Source organism: Platalea leucorodia, assembly GCF_965183815.1.
Source record: "Platalea leucorodia genome assembly, chromosome: 17".
In the NCBI taxonomy this organism is placed as follows: Eukaryota; Metazoa; Chordata; class Aves; order Pelecaniformes; family Threskiornithidae; genus Platalea; species Platalea leucorodia.
In genome coordinates this window covers 4,663,642-4,680,444 of record NC_138839.1, presented here as the reverse complement: position 1 = coordinate 4,680,444, position 16,803 = coordinate 4,663,642, and the positions used below count along the sequence as shown (strand labels likewise).

The window sequence follows — 16,803 nt, the reverse complement described above, 5'->3', positions numbered from 1 at the left end:
TGGTAAATTTGAGGTTGGTACACCATGCTGTGTCAAAAGGTGTTGATTTTGTGTAGACTAAAAAATACTAGGAAAGATGTCTGTTCTAGCAGTCTGCTGGTGAGAGGTACAAAAATGCTGGCACGCAGAAGGGAAAATAGTATAGATGCGCTTTGAATACCTGGGATGCGCTCTCTGTTTGAGTGGCAGGAAAGGCAATGCATCTCCCCTTTTTATACGGCAGAGAGACTGATTGAGCCTCTTAGGGAAATGCTCCAAGTCAGCTCCACCTTGTGACTGTCTAATAGAGTTTCAGATCTTTTGCAAATTCTTTTTTCGTCTATACAGAAGGCAGGCGTGAGGTCCGTGTGCTACCTAGAGCCTGTTTAGAGAGCATAAATAGGGCTTAGGGGCTGGCTAGCTGCCTGTCTGCATGAGCCCGAGATCCACGGTTTGTGTAAATGAGATAACCAGCTCTTTTCCCGACTTGGGACTTGGAGCAAGTAAAAAGTAGGGATGTGATGGATGTGCATTTTTGACTCTGTAGTCACTGAACACTAATCCATGGAGAATTTGAACTTTTAATTTGATTAAAGTGATTGATTTTAAATCAGCTTGAGTTCGTTTTGGGCCATTAGAGGGTATTTAAAAGGAAAATAACTCTTTAATTAAATTAATAGTGCATAAGTATCCTGCTCTGCTTTCCAAGCAGAACTTCGATGTGTTTTTTAATCTTATTCCTTTCAGTGTCTTGTTTCTTGGCACATTTTAAGGTTAAAAGCAATGCAAAATTGTTGAAACAAACGAACTTGTGCTAAGCAAATCTTAAACTTTATTTGAACTTTTTTCCTTTTGGAAGATACGCAAGCTGTGTTGTTCTGTAAAGCAATTCTTGTTCCATCCACCTGTAGGTACTGTTAATGTATCTCATGTAAGGAATGCTGTATAAAACAACAAACTGTATTTCCCTTTTATTTGTAAAACATCCTTTTTAAGATAGCAAAATACGAGTTGTAATTACAGCATAAAATATAAAGCAGAAGTCCATCTAAATGTAAGGTTCCTTCTCAAAAATAAAGTTCTGACACTATAAAAGCTCTAAGAGTGAGGCTATGAAAATAAGTATTTTTCAGCCGTTCCCATTTTCATAACAAATTGTGATGTTGAGGGAGGTCTTACTCTGCGCTCTTGCAGGCTGGCGAGTGGAGTAATGGACCGGGCCTCGTGGTGTGGATCGTATTCCTTAGTGATTTGCTGTGGATTTCTTGATGAGTCTTGACAAATCCTTGACTTTTTTAATCAAATGATGGGGATGCCTTCACAGCAATCTATAGAGTGCTCTCTAAAAGGTGGTCATCTGCAGCTAAGCATAATATTATAAAATTTGGTTGAAACATGAGCTGTATGAAATGATCTAGTGACTTGAGCAACATGTGATAAAGAATCACAAGAGGCAATACCTCTTTTTCCCATTTCCTAATGATGAAGGGAAGATGCAGAATCTCCTCCTATGACTAACCTGTTTGACAGCTTACCGTTTGCTGAACCAAAATTCCATGCATGGTTTGCATTTTATGAACGGTAAAAGGAATTGTCTTTTCACTGTGTGGTGTGTCGGGTACTTGCTTCATTACTTAAGAGATGGTGTGTTTTAAGCATCCTGGGTTAAAGAAGTTTAATTATAGGTAGCAAAATTGGAAGGGTGGTTCTTATCTTTCCAGATACATTCTGTTCTCAAATCAATCTTTTTACTAATTTGCTCTTTATGTATAAAACTGGAACAGCACAATTGTAGATATATATCTCTCTCTTCTGGCTATTAGTATGCTTTCTATGATTTTCTATGATTTTCTTAACCCGTTTTGCAGTTGTCTGGATAAGTGAATCTTTATGGCTCTGGTTGGTATTGGTTTGTTTTATCCCCCCCCGCCCCCCCGTCAGTAAACATCTTAGAAACATCTTAGAAATACCAGAAGAGTGGAGGGAGTTGAAAGAGGCACCCTAAATTGAGCCTAATGTCATGGAGCTCTTTGGAAGTTCTTGGAGTTTTAACGCAAAATATGACAGTTGTAGTTTTGCTGTAGAACTCTGGGTAATGTCTCAATTTTAGGATGCATATAGGATGTTTGCTGGGACAAGTGTTGGAATCAGCCTATACAACCAATGCAGCAGACTCTAGCCTGGGACATTGTAAATAAGATTTGACGAGCTGTAAAGAAGGTTGTTCTATTTACAAATTCCTTTCCTCGTACACCAGACACATCACTAGGGTTGTCGAACTTTTGGGTCTTGCTCGTCCAGATTTCATAGCGAAGCATTTGTGTGAAGCTCTATGTTTTAGAGTTGAGATTTCCGTAAAGTGGATTCCTTACTAGTCACAGTCAGTGTGAGGATTGTGGCGGGTGAAATAATCAATTTAGTTCCTTACAACACGGAATTTTAAAGGTGCTGTTGCTGGCCATGTCTCATACTGATGACTGGGGCGAGGAAAAAGATTCATCCCTTCTGCTGTGGTTTGCAGTTGGAGAATCCCAGTGGATGTCTGATTCAGAGGGGCTTTTTTCAAACAGCCTAACATCACCAAAGTGCTTGCACTTGCTCTTTTATGCTCCGTATCCTGATTTTGCTGGGAAAGCTAACTAGTGCTTTACAGTGAATGAACATCCTAGGAAGTCTGTATCCCACGTTTATGACTCAATGCAATATGCATCTTCATGAACTGCGTTAAGTATCTAAGAAATGCTAGAGTGGCTGCAGTATAAAATACATGCAACTTCATCTACACAACAGTGCTTTCATATATGGAAAAGATTCTTGATTAGAGTTAAGGCCACTTGACAGCTTTACTAATTGGTTTACAAGTAGCTGTGCAGTAGAAGCAGCAATAAATGTGGCATCTGTATGGCGGTTGTATATAGAAAATGGAAATGGGAAGGAATGGTTAAGATGAGGTTTACGCATAACCTTGCGGAAAGGAAAGGAGGTAGAACATTAATGCTAGGAATATTAGAGAAAGGAGTTGCAGCTGTTTACACCCTACTGGCTACAAACGTGTCTGGATTATTCGATGTATGGAAAGAATCAAGTAATTAAGATAAAAGAATATACATGATTCACTACTGTGAAATAGAAAGACATAATTTATGCTCTGTATCTACTGTAGTTATGATTAGTGACCTAAGGCTGTTGAACTTCCTCTTTATGGATTGCGAAAATGCTGTGACAGTTTTCAAGGGAATTGCTCTCTTTGAGTTTAAAGAGATGAAAATGGGCCTGCTAACAAGGACCAGCTTCAGTATGTGCTTTCATATTCTTCATGTTTAAAAAAAAAGAAAAAAGAAAGGCAATTGGGTGCTTTGATATGTCTGAACATTAAGACCTAGAAAGGAGGCTGGAGCCAGGTGGAGGTCGGTCTCTTCTCCCAAGTCACAAGCGATAGGACCAGAGGAAACGGCCTCAAGTTGCACCAGGGCAGGTTTAGGTTGGATTTTAGGAAAAAATTCTTCACGGAAAGGGCTGTCAGTCCTGGCACAGGCTGCCCAGGGCAGGGGCTGAGTCCCCATCCCTGGAGGTATTTAAAAGCTGGGGAGATGTGGTGCTCAGGGATATGGTTTAGTGGTGGCCTTGGCAGTGCTGGGTTAACAGTTGGACTTGATGATCTTAAAGGTCTTTTCCAACCTAAATGAGTTTATGATTCTATGAATATATAATATCACACAATGCATGCAATGTGTGCCAAGAAATCTGCATTCCCTTGGATGCTTTTCAGAATGTCTGTTGCTGAAAGGATTGAGAAATATGTTTTCTAAAAAGGAAGCTATTATTTGGTGTTAGTTTTCGGGTTCTGATGTGTTGCAGTGTTTCACTTATTTGTATTACAAAATCATTCATAAACCTAGGAATTCTTGCTCCCTGTGCTGTGCTCATGATCCAAGATGATGATGATCACCAGTATGGACTGTGATTGAGTGCTTCCCTGCATTAGCTGAGGCAAATTTGTGAGGAAACACCTGAAAATTGTGTACAGATTTCAGATGCTGTTTCTATGTGCTTTTCAGAGCCCTCAGAACATTCTTTCAATATAAGCTGTTTGAGTTTTGAAGTAGTTCGGGCCTTTAAGCTAAAAACTTCACACTCTGAAGTGCAAAATTCCATGAACTGTGGCAAAATATCATCATAAATCTTTCATCTGGAAACTGCAGCTGTCATGATGCTCTCTGCAGTCTTCCAGTGTACCCTGCTACTTGGTGTAATTCTGTGCACTGCGTAAGCTTCACTTCTCATTAGGAAGGGCATGTCCTTTGAACGTGCTCCGTTCCCCACATGTTGACTTTTCTTGATGCCAAAGAGGGCTAATACAGTAGCTTTGGTTGGTGTTTAATACTTGCCTTTTGATGCTGAATGTGGAGAGGAGATTAAACCAAGGGTGCTATCTGTCAGTAAAGATATTGGGCCAGGAAAATAAGCAGCTGGGAGAGTATCTGGAGCATGTCTGCATTTGAAATACACTAACTGCATAGTAAATATTTAAATTTGAGCTAATATTGTGTTGTATTAAAGATTCATTTATTACTGTACTCATTGGAAAGCAGTTGTAGGACAAATGCTGTAGTTTACATTAGTTTGTGTTGGAAAATGGATTTGTCAGTGTCGCTTGTGCCAGTGCATGAATATTTTATTTCACTTTTCTAAGGTGATAAATACTCGGGTAGCTCCACACCTTTCAGGGTCAGGTTCCCAGTGCGCTAGGACCCTTTTCCTTTCTTCCCCGACCCCTCCCTCCAGTTCCGAGTAATATCCGAGGTCCCTTCCAGCCTGGCAGCGTTCTCACAGCTTTCAAAGCGTTAGAGCACATGGTCTGTGCCCTGTGCCGCTCTGTGCGGTCAAATCCGTGAGCTTGTGACCAGCAGAAGTCAGAGATGGTATGGCCAGAACTGAGGACAGTTGCACAAGCTTCTCAGGTATGTGCTTCAATGTTGATTTAAGTAGGCTTCTCCCTCTAACGTATGCATCAAAGAGGGAGAGCGCCGAGTTTGCTTACATAATCTCTTAACACTTTGTTTCCCCAAGTGAGACTCCTGGTAAGCAGTTTGAAGTACTAAGCTCATGGTGATTTTAAAAACAATTTTTAAAGTCATGCTGAGAGGATTGTATTTGGTAAAAGGAAGCTAATCTAAATAATGAGCTATCTCAGAAACAGTCAAATAAGGTTTTACGCAAATTTCCTTAATAAGCTTTAGTAACACTTGGTTAGGGTGTTTTGGTTTGCTTTATGAAAATTTTTTCTTTTTTGTAAGGTACTCTGCCAGTTCCTGCAATTATAGGTAATGGTTGCACACAAAATTCTTAATCAGGTGTCCTGTTGTTTTCAATAAGTCTGTAAAAAAAAAAAAATTGGCTATGTATAAATCCTTGTGCCCAAAACAATGGGAAGGTGTAAACTTTCAGTAAAAATACATGATGATTTCTGAGTCAAGAGCATTTGAATCTGGCAAAGATGGGTTCCATCCAATCTAGTAATAGAATAAATTAATGTGAATTCTACAGGAGGACCGAATGGTTTATGGAACTACTAGCTGGTCTCAAAGCATTCTACTTCTGGATCTCTGACTGAAATAACACCCTGACTTTTTCAAATGGAAGCTATTAGTAGCTTCATTTGTTAAAGCTGTGGTGCTGTGATGATTATATTGCCCAAGACAAATGATTAGCCTTAGAACTGTATATTAGCTTGGCTGTCTGTGTTCAGTTTAATCTTAATTCAAATGAGAGTGCAGATGGTGTCCCTCAGTGTACTATATGTTTAAAAACTATATATCTTTGTTTCAGAACGCCTTTTCTTGTGGTTCGTCTTAGTTGTCTGCATGTTCATGCACGACTTTCAGCATCTGAGAAGAGTTTTTTTTTAATTTGTACCCCTCCCAACTTTTCCTTTGAGCATTTTTCTTTTATAGCAGGTAAATGCATCCGTTTTATTCTCCAGTGTAGTTATTTCTGATTTTAGCATTTTCAATATCAGGCTATTTCCAGATGAATGGAGGCCATCTTTCCAATCTACAGGTTTAGATTAGATTGCAGCCTGTGGACCTGGTTTGGGGTATATTTATTTAGTACTGATTTACATATAAATACAAAGAAAGAATATAAAGTCTAGTGTTGCTAATTCTAGCTATTGATATTGCAGCAGACAGCAACAATCTGTATTAGAAATTCCTTGCATAGTAAGATAGAGTCATATCTGCTACAACTTTGCATTTTTTTAAGACTGCTGTTTTGTTTTCTTGATCAGCTGCTCTGGCTTGTTTGACATTAATTACTGAGTATTGTTTTTATTAAGGCTATGTCATGACCCTGTTTATCAGCCAGTGCCTGGACACCCTAATATATGAAGCACATGTGTAGAAAAGTAATTTTTTTTCTGGTTTGAAATGTTAGCTTTTTCTGTAATGCAGCATGTTAGGAGCAGTTTCTTAGAGGATGTAAACATTTAAGTAACTGACCATTTCATAAGCAAATGGTTACATTCTCTGAGAAGCTGCACAAGGAAACATTTACTTTCCAGGCATTTATTTTCCAAATACACTTTGTTTCCTCATAGGAACAGCATTTGATTATGTGGTGAAATAGCCAAGTCACAGGATCTGGCTGGTCAGTCTTCTGTTTTTTTTCTTTTTATAAATTTAAACCCCAGCTTGCTAGCAGAGCAGGCCAGTTTGCAGAGGTGCTTTAATTTTTCCCGTCATAAAATTCCCCTGGCTATTAGGCGATATTTTAACAGCCATATGACTGTTCAAACTCTGCTGGGTTTGCAGAGCAAACTGTCTCCTGATTGTTTTATCCTTTCAGCTCTTGGTATCTCTTTGTTAAAAGGTAAACCCCTTAGTGAAATGTTAAAGAAGATGTGGCCTCTTGATATTTAAAAGGTGAGAAATCTATTTAAACTGTATATGATGGCTTCAAATAGTCCCACTGCTGTGTGCTGCTTGTTTTAATAGAAGTGATAAATACTGCGGCTGGTGGTGCTCAGCAATTAGATTTGAGCTATATACTATAAATGACATTTAATGGCAAATGTCAGGCATAGTCTGAATGATATCTTCATTTCAGTGTTGCATTTCTTTAGGATAATGCTTAAAAAACCTTAATGGAATTTAATTACCGGAGCATATATTCAATGATTAGTTAAATGCATTTGTAATACCATTAGTTGTTAGGTAACTGTTTGCTTATTATGCTTGACACAGAGTGTATTTGATGTACAATGTGTATCGTATGCGGTGCAGCAATAGAAATGCTAATAAGCCCGCGTGTTAAGGAGGGTCGCTATCAATACTGTGTCAGCAGCTTGCTGCCAAATTTACTTCTGTGAGAAAGGCATAAGCTGTAATCAAAGTGGAGTTTGTAGAAGCAGCAAACATGAACAGAGATGCTGTGATTAAAAAATAGTGCTTATTGCTTTCTCTAGTAGTGATTTTAATTACAGCCTATTAATGAATTCTCACCCCTGTTCATGTCTTTCGTATAGGGCTTTTGTGATACTTGTAGAAATAATAGCTGAGATGTGGCATCTCCACTGCTTCATCTGTGGTTTTTGTACAATGGAGCTGAGCGTACCACATCTATGCGCGTATAGAAATGCAGTAGTTTTGTGTGTTGTGAAGAGTCTTCAGCCCGAGCACAGTGCAAGGTTAGGTGGGTATTGCGTGGAGATGTGCCTTGCTAAACAAACCCGGGAGGCCTGGATGGACCCAACCGACCGCGCGCAGCTGCGCTCTGCTGGCCTTGCGGGCCTTTGTGGAGGCAGCGCAAAGGTGATCTGCACAGGTTTCATCAGCTACGTACGCACTTAACTGATGTGGATCCACTGGTGTAGACAGCTGCTTATTTTCCCCAAGAAGGGAGCAGCCAGCTGGGGAAAGCTTTTTGTGCCAGAGAAGCTTTCGTGGGGGGGGACATGGGTGGACAAACTGTCTTCTAGCCCTGACAGCTATAATTAAACAGGCTTGTTCGTGGGTAGTTGTACACTCTAATAGTGTGGTTACTTTATGCTTTTGCTCAGCATAACTGACACCATGAACCACAGATGGGATTCAAAGAACATAAAAGGGAAACGGAGCAGAAAGATACCACAAAGGGATTAAATGAGGTAGTAAGCAATGACCCATAACCTTCATGAAAGATCTTTTGATAGTTTTATTTTAAGCCAGCCAGGTTTTAAGCATAACTGCTTTTTTTACAAGATGAAATTATCTTTTGTCATTTAGAATGGCACTGAAATTTTAAGGGTATTGTTGTACTTAAGTGTATTTCACTGATAGGAAAACAGGTGACTTGCTAGATCTCGGTACAATAAGCAGCTTTGTTTCTAGTAAAGCTGAAAAGTTTATGGAATAAATACTATGGTTTGTTTTAAATACAGAAATCTCTTATGGTCATTACCTGAAATGAGTAATGTTCTTTTTCTCCTTGAAAACTTGGATGAGGCTGTGTTCCAATTCTGTTTTCTGGATTGTTCAAAAGTTAAAACCCTATGAATGAATATATATTTAATATCTGATACTTGATGTATTGTGGGCTGTAAGGGTGCTGTTTCTGGTCCTCAATTTCTGTGTCACTGCCAGCTAAAAGTAGGGAAGCTGGGATTAATTTTAAGTGTTGTAGGTAAGGAGGAAATTGCCTTGGGAATTTGGGTCGAAAACACAAATAACCTGGGCAAAGACTGCATAGAGTAGTGTCTTGGTCCTAATTGACCTCTTTTGTAATCTTCTTACAAACAGATGATGATGTTGGTTGATGATTGATCACATTTTCTGGGGCATGAATATGTGTGGAATTCCAAAGGAAAGAAAAAAGACGGACACTTTTTTGATATTGAAAGAGGAGTCCACAGAGCCTGGGTACAAAAGGCTGGTTAGAAGTTGAATGTATTGAAAACTGTTTTACTTTGACAGATGGCCGATGCCGTCATGGCTTCAATTTCAAGTAACCATGTAGTCTCGTTTTGATCAATTCTAGTTTGCCCTTGTTTTTGTAGAATTACACATACTCTCTTTTGCGCGTATAGAAGTATGTCATTCTGTAACTAACTCGGGCCAGTAATTTATACAGTAGGTTATTTTTACATACTTCTCTTTGTTCTTCTGTCTCAGCAGAAAACAGGAGGCTTCATGAAAAATTTTAATGGCGCTATGCCTTTAAGAAACACTGTCAAAGAATAAGGTTTTAAATAGTTACCTATTCTTTAACAAAATTGGTAAAGCCTAAGCACTCCATTTCAGTCGCCGTTTCACAGTTGCTCTTTAGAATCTTTTTCAAGACTCAAGAAAGACAGGCTTAATTTTTATTTGGCTCATGGCAAGTGTCTTATTAAAGCTATTGTTCCATGTGGGCTTAGGAAAGGAATGACTATTTGCCTAATGGTATTTTCATTGTTCCTTGTGTTTCCTTTTTCTTTAATATGATGCCTAATTCACAGATTGATATCCCGTTGTTGGCATTCAGCATAATCAATGTCAGCGCTTCTGTGTCAAGGGGAATTGCTGACGTGCACGCCTTGGCAGTTCATTTGGAAGCAAATAATTAAGAGGACGTGGATTTGAAAACGGTGAGAAAATAGAGGCAGAAGAAGCGAATAGAGGTGTCTGAAAGAGTCTGTTGTCCGAGTCTGATTCCAGCTGCAAGTTACTAGCTCTTTGAGGATGAAGCTGTTATCAATATGTTGGAGAGGATTATCGTATCTCTAAAGTGCAATTTTAGGAGTGCAGAGCTCTCTTCCTTATTGATGCTGCTTCTATGGAGTGGTATTTGGCTAACTAGTGAGGTGCTAATGTGTAACACCTCCACCTAAAGACCCGAATGGAGCTGTAACTAAATGTAACTCTAAATCTGCAAGCACTTCCTGCCTGGTGGGTGAGTAGCTGAGATTCTGCAAAAGAGAAAGAACTAATCCAGCATAGTGGTTTCACTGGGAAGGTCTGCTGATGAAGCTGGGTCTACGTACTGGTTACATCTTTGTTTCAATTATAGCATATCAGCTCTTGGGTGACTGGGGCTGATTTTTGGCTTAATTATTTCAGGATGTTTTGGACATCTGGAAAGCAGAAATTGAGGGGAAGGGAAGATTTATGAGTGACACTAAATAAAATTAAGAGCTGGTAGGTAACATTTATTCCATATCAGTTGATTTTTGTAAAAGTGTGGAGGGGAAGACAGAGCTATGAGGAGCAGACAGGGAAGAGAGAAAAATGCATTCAGATAGCTGGATTTGTTGAGCTTTGTCTTACAAGCGCATCTAATTGAAGCGCAGTGAAATTCAGTGCTGACCTGGACCCTTATGAGGCAGACTTTACTGTTGAATTCATGAAGGTTCATGCAGTCTTTTAGTGCTATTTGGTGCAGCTTCTGATGGATCTTTCCCTGGTTCTCAGTTACCAGAATTATTCTTTGTCTGTCATAAATGCTATAGAGTTCTTGCCTTGTGACTATAATAACTATCGCACCAGAACATCTAGTGTTCATAAAATGGCAGTGTAGCAAGTTTTGATCGTACAGTTCTTCTGGTGATCTGAAGACTCTATTTTTTAAGACAGTCTAGCAACTATAATGCCAAACCACCCACACTAGGAGACAACATATGGCAGCTACCATGAATTAACATGCGGATAAGTAGCATATCACCTAGTGTTTTTAAAAAGGCTTGAGCCTTGATAGCTGGATTCTAAAGTTTTGGCTATCTGGCCATCTCCCCACAACGCACAAAAACACAACCTTGCAGATAATGAGTTTTAAGACTAATTTTGGCCACGTTTTGCATTGTTTAAAGGTGTAGGCAAACAGATTGTTGTTTTATACTTGCATATGTGTATATCAGTATGTACGTAGGCCGCGATTTACAGGCATGTTAATGGGGCTTGCATGCTTTCCCTTCTCCGTATGTAGGAAGCAACTCTGTCTACAAATAACCTGTCTATACTGTATAATGTTTGGCATTGTTTGCAAACAGTTTTGCTTCAAACTTTGTAGAAACTGTAGTTGAGATCTAGAACAAATAATATTCCCAACAAAGCAGAGTGGCTCTGAGTAAAAGGACTGTGTTTCTTGTGTCGTCTTCAGGTCCGGTGTGTCCCTGACGGTGCGCGAGTGTTCATGCGCTTATGCATCTGAACGTGCAAGTTTGAAATTCAGGGGAAGGCGAGTGCGGTGCTTGTCTTACGTTTCCGAGTTATTTGTACGCAAGACTGAATTAATTTCCAGTGCACTGAGGTGACTTCATGAATTCCAAAAGGAGTTTCATTTGTTAAACTTGTGAATAAAAGGGACACAAGAGAAATTCTTGCTGTAAACAATTGCAAAATGTCAAGAGCAAGACATTGTGAAAAAATCCTATATTGTTTTGTCAATAAATTATACTTTCTCCTACATAGATCACAGAAATGGGACTTTACCCTGGAAATAGCAATATTTGATACCCCAGGCAGCTTATTCCCAGCTCAGCTCACACTTCAGTGAATACGCTGATCGATTATCCGCGGCTTAACCAAGCCTTCTCATTTCCTGCCTTCCATTACTGCGCTCAATCAAGCCGCCGGTTCTTTGTGGCCTGCCTTGTGTGCTGAGATAAGCCATCAAGGCGTGTTTCTATTAGAAAAGCTCTTGTAGATGGAATAGTCATTAGATAACACTAACAGGTTTAAAGGTTGCAGTCTTTGTGTTGGTTCGGGTTAAGAGGACAGGGACGGAAAGGGCTGCCGCCTTGGGTTGTTGTGTTTGAGGGGCAGAGAGAATTAAACTGCACATTGCCATATTTAGTGCTCTGAGTTAACATCTTTATTTCTTGCTGAATACCGATAGCTCTCACTTTCAACAATGCTTCTGTGTTTGCAAGAAGTAATTATGTGTTAATATGCATGCATCTGAATTAAATAATCAAGCTGCAAAAATAACATTCATTTGTAGTAATAACCTCTGTATTTCCAAACTGGGTTTTCTTGGCTTACAAACAACTGATCAGGTTTCTTAGTTAATTAGAAAACAGCCTACAAAAAGATATCCTGAGAACTTGAAATTACATGTGCTATTGCAGAGTGGGAAGAAAAATGATCCTTGCTGTATCTCTTCACCCCCTGATTTCCAGATAGTTTCATTTGTGTCCCCCCTCTGCTCCCCCCCTGGGATCTGTGTGGTCTTTATTTTTCTTTTTCCCTCCTTTGAATATTGGTAAATGTCAGAACTAAAGAAGTGTAATAATACTTCTACAGAAGGAGTAGAAATATGGGTGGTAATTCAGCATGGCAGGGAAGGGCCAGGGAGAGGTGGGGCACGGCAAGAGGAGCAAGTTAAAGCTACCTCTTGTATTGCAGTCAGGCTGATACTGTGTCGTGGAGCATAATTAGAACTGTTTGTGTGAAATGAAATAATCATCTTTGGGCCACAGACAATACCCCAAAGGAGTAGGTTAATTTGCAGTGTTAAAAAATAAATATAATGTCCACTTGAAAAGTGGCTTTGTGAGGCCAGAGCTTCTGTGCTGCAGTGCACAAGATGTTTATTTTGAACAGTGGAGTGACTGTTAAAATATTTTAACATGTTGTTAAAATAATACGAAGAATTTGGTAGCTTAGAATTAATCACGTGAGTCTTTTTTTCTGATAGAAAAATTTCATTGTTGAAAACATAGTTTGAAAGGAAAGATGTTATTTTCCTTGTATCTATTTTGCTGTTTGTTTCTTTGAAATAGCTACTCTTCACTGGCTCCAGCATGCCCATCTGTCATCTCCAGCATTTGGTATATTGTTTCCAAAGCTAGTTGTGATTTAATGTGGTATCTAAATAGGGCAAGTAATGAAGGATACTGCTTAAATCCCTCCGAGAGAATCTGCAGGACATCTGTGATCATTTGCACTATTTGGTTAGTCATAGCCCTGGGAAGAGAATGTGGAATCTCTTAAGAGACGAACTGTAATGTACAATAACTCTGTTTTCAAGTGTGTTCTAAAAGAAAACCGGCACCTTGGAATTGTCACAAATGCTGTGGAAATCCGTACATTCATGCTTTTAAAGAGAACCTGCAAGTTTGTTTGTTTTTTTTCCTTTAGAGGGAGAGGCTCATTTTTTCAATAGAAGTTGACCAGATGCTTGTGCACTGGGATGCTTTAATCCATTTACAGATTTTATCTAATTCTTGTTGAATGTCCAAAACTGATTCACGTTGTTTAAAAAGGAACAAATGCCAAAACAGCAGCAACAACAAAACCCCCTAATGAGTACTTGAGCACTGCAGCAATAGACAATATTTTCATTTAGGGGGAGAATGGAGTTTTGTAGCACAGGGAATGTTTTTGAGCTGACAAGAAAGATGCTTTAAAGCACTTGCCATTGCTGTGATTTCTGCAAGTCTGAATTTGGCATGTGACTATCTGCAGCTTTTCATATGTAAAGGTGTAAAAAAAAAAAAGTAACACTTTATGAACTAGGGGACACTTCTTTTGTGTGCACATGGTTCAAAAATAAATAGTCTACCACAGAAGTTGGCGCCTTGACACCTCTGAATATAGTCTGCTCTGTAAATGACATACATATTTAGAAAGTTGGCTGACAAAATAGCATGTTTAGGAATTTCTGTGCAACGAAGGATGTAAATGTGAAAACCAAGGTTCTGACAGACGTTTTGTATTTTTGGGGAGATTGAAACTTCAGGTTAAAACTCACAAAAGCATGGATGTTGGAGAGTAGACACAGAAAATACTTTTCAAGATGAATCTTCTAAATTAATTGGACAAAAAGCAGCAATGATGGTAAAAAGAGGTATTTAGGAAGGTCACACCCACCCCCCCAAACAAACCCACAGCCCAAACGCGCCTGCTATCAGCAGAGCACAACTAGCAGCTTTATTAGTGTATCAGCATATTTTTAGTGGCATCATTGTCCAGAGACTTTTCTGTAAAAAGTGACTTGCACATCTCAGCTGTAATGATGATATTTTTGTTGCTGCGTTCCTTATGTATGGAGGCGTTGAGTCATGCCATATACGTGCATTCTGTGATTCAGCTGATGAAGAGCCATCAGCATCGTGCAGCATGTGCTGCTTTCCTTTTTGAAAGATATATGAGTCTGCTAATTTTTAAAGATATGTACATTGGCCATGTTCATCTTTTCCCATCACTTATAATTCATTTAAAATGCCTATTTCATAACATTTAGTTTTTAGAAGTTAAAAGCGTGGAAGGTTGGTGTACGCCACGGCTTCAAATCTGTGCTTATACACACCATTTGGATTGATGTTTCTATTGTTTTTATCATCTGGTTTGGTTCTAATTGTAACTTCACCTTTTTTTTCTCTATAGTTTTTAAAGATACATTATTTTTGTTTCTGAAGTGTAATGAAAGAAAACCCACTTTTCTGTGTTATGAAAACCCCTATAATTCCGTTTTCTTTGCAATCTCCCCCTCTGACAGTGCCTCACAACTGCATGCTCAAGCTAAAGAAGTCAATACCATTCCTGGTGGCAGGTTGCAGTGTAGGGCAATTCATCATTTCCCTGAAAACTCCTTAGATTCAGCCAGCCTCCTGAAATTCAATCTCCTTCCCCGTGTTCTTCCTGATTGTGAATCTGATTTCAGGGGAGGGAATGTTGTTGTTCTCTTTCACCGAGCAGAGTGACTGCTAACCTCTGGAATAAAGCACAGCGAAGGGAACAACTGAGGCATTCTGTGAGTCCGAGAACAAAGTTTCAAAATGGGAAATGAGTACCTTCCCATCAAATTAAAATGCTTGAACTAGCAAAAAGCTCCCGACTGTATGTAGGTGTTATGCTTTCCTAAAGTATGGGGTTTTTGAGTGAGAAGGTGATAAAATACTGCGAAACATAGTAAATACTTTGCCTGCCTTCATGTGTGAATATTCCTAATACGCTCTTGTGTAATCCCCTGCTATTCCATGTTTTTTGCCGCATGTTGGGGAACCTGGGAGTTTGCAGTGAAGCTTACAGGAGAGAGCGAGCAATAAGCAAAAACTTGTCTTTGTATTGACTGAGTGACAAACTGGGAGGGTGGTTTGGGAGGAGGGGAGAGAATGAGGTGGGCCCTTACGGCAGCGAGTGGAAAAACCTCGCTTCCAACCAGTAATTTCTTCTGTCCAAGTGTATCAGAATGCTTTGGAAGTGTTGACCTTAGCCTCATCCCCGTGCTGCTAAAAGCCCTGTGCTGTTCTATGATACAATAAGAAACTGAGACAGGGAAGTTAAGTGGTTGCATCGCCATCTCCTTTACAGTCTTGGGCAAATTCAGACTAAAGCTGCGACCTCTCAGCTCCCAGCTCTGTGATGCCAAGGCAATGAAAACATTTGATAGTTTTGATCCTTCCCTTTTTGTTGTAATATAATCTCGGTGTACACACACACAAAGGACATTTTCACACAAAATTGTTACAGTTCCCGAGTTCTTTCTGCAAAACTCAACTCATAGTAGAACCGCTGTAAGGTTACGTATGAGGTTGTAGCCATTCATTCATCATTTGCTCTCCTTGTCCTCTCCGTGACTAGCTCTTTTTACCGAGGTATAGCAACTTGTTTCCTTTTCTCAGATCTCTCCATCGGCTGCTGGTTGTTGTTCAGACCTTTGATTCGGTTTGTGGCCAAGCATTTGGAAGCGCCATCCCTGGCAGAGCGCAGTGTAGGTTTCTAGTCCGTCTCCTCCCCTCTGATGTAATTTGCTGTTCAAAAACACCCCCACCAACAAAATTCAATACTGTATTTCATAGTCTTCCTTCATGGTTGCATGTATATGTGTACTTATGCCTCCTTTACCGTGCTCCTTGGAGTGTTGTATTATTTGAAAGACACCCAACTTCAGTGGCATAAACCGAGAAAATTGAAGCGTTAGCTTTTGATGCTTGTTGTAAACCCTCCGTACCCATAAGTGAGTAGTTTTCGTGCCACAAAGTGCTGCTCTCTGAGTGTGCTCTCAGGGCGTCGTGGAGCACAGAAGGGGTGGTTGCTCCTCTCAGCTAAGAAGTGCAAAGAGAATTTGCAGAGGAATGCTGGGTTGACGTTTCCCATCATTGTTGCATGCAGTTCTTGCTAGGACTAATGGACTTTATGAACACTTACTTGTATTTTTTTGTCTTCAGAATTCAGAGAGACTATTCATAGAAACTGTGGTGCATAGGACTTTATTTAAGGAGAACGGTAAAGTCTGCAGCCACGTTTTTTGCACAGCAGGCAGCAGAAATCAGTGCTGCATCTCAGACTTTGTCCTTTTGCTTTTTTTCATGCATTAGATAAGCTTGTTGTCTTTGAATTCAAATGTGTTGTTATTTTAAAAAAAAAAAAAAAAAAAAGGTAGGTTCGGGTTTCCCCTGCACCGCCCAAGTACGCTTAGTGTGTTGCCGAGTGGCTTTCGAGGCAGTCGGCACACAGCACACGTGGGAGTGGTGGGTTCCTTAACAAACTTTTTTCTGGGAAAATGCTGCCACTAGCAGGTTTTTTGCGGTATTACACGTGTTTTTAATCAAAGGCTTCAAGTGCATTTAAGGGGAAGATTGTGATGTTGTTTATTAAGCAGAAAGGGTGGAAATTGCTGTAACTACTAGGCTGATGTGAACAGGAGAGACGATAAGAAGTTTCTGGTCCAGTAACCTGTGATTTAACTTTCAAATGTAAATGTTTTAAGAACAGTCTTAGAAGGGGCTAGAGAACTGTAGTCCAGAAAAAACAAACGGTGCTTGCCATTGCCTCATTCCAAAAGAATGTGACTTTCCCTTTAGGCCTTCCTCTGTTTCTTCAAGTGTTTTGGAGCAGTAGAAAGAATTGGCTACCAAGGGTTTCA

General features: G+C 39.7%; 1 protein-coding gene across 2 annotated transcripts in view; it reads left to right on the top strand.

The window, feature by feature from the left end:
• The window catches only part of RERE (arginine-glutamic acid dipeptide repeats), a 181,437-nt gene that overhangs the window by 35,836 nt on the left and 128,798 nt on the right, over positions 1-16,803 (top strand). The window lies entirely within an intron of this gene.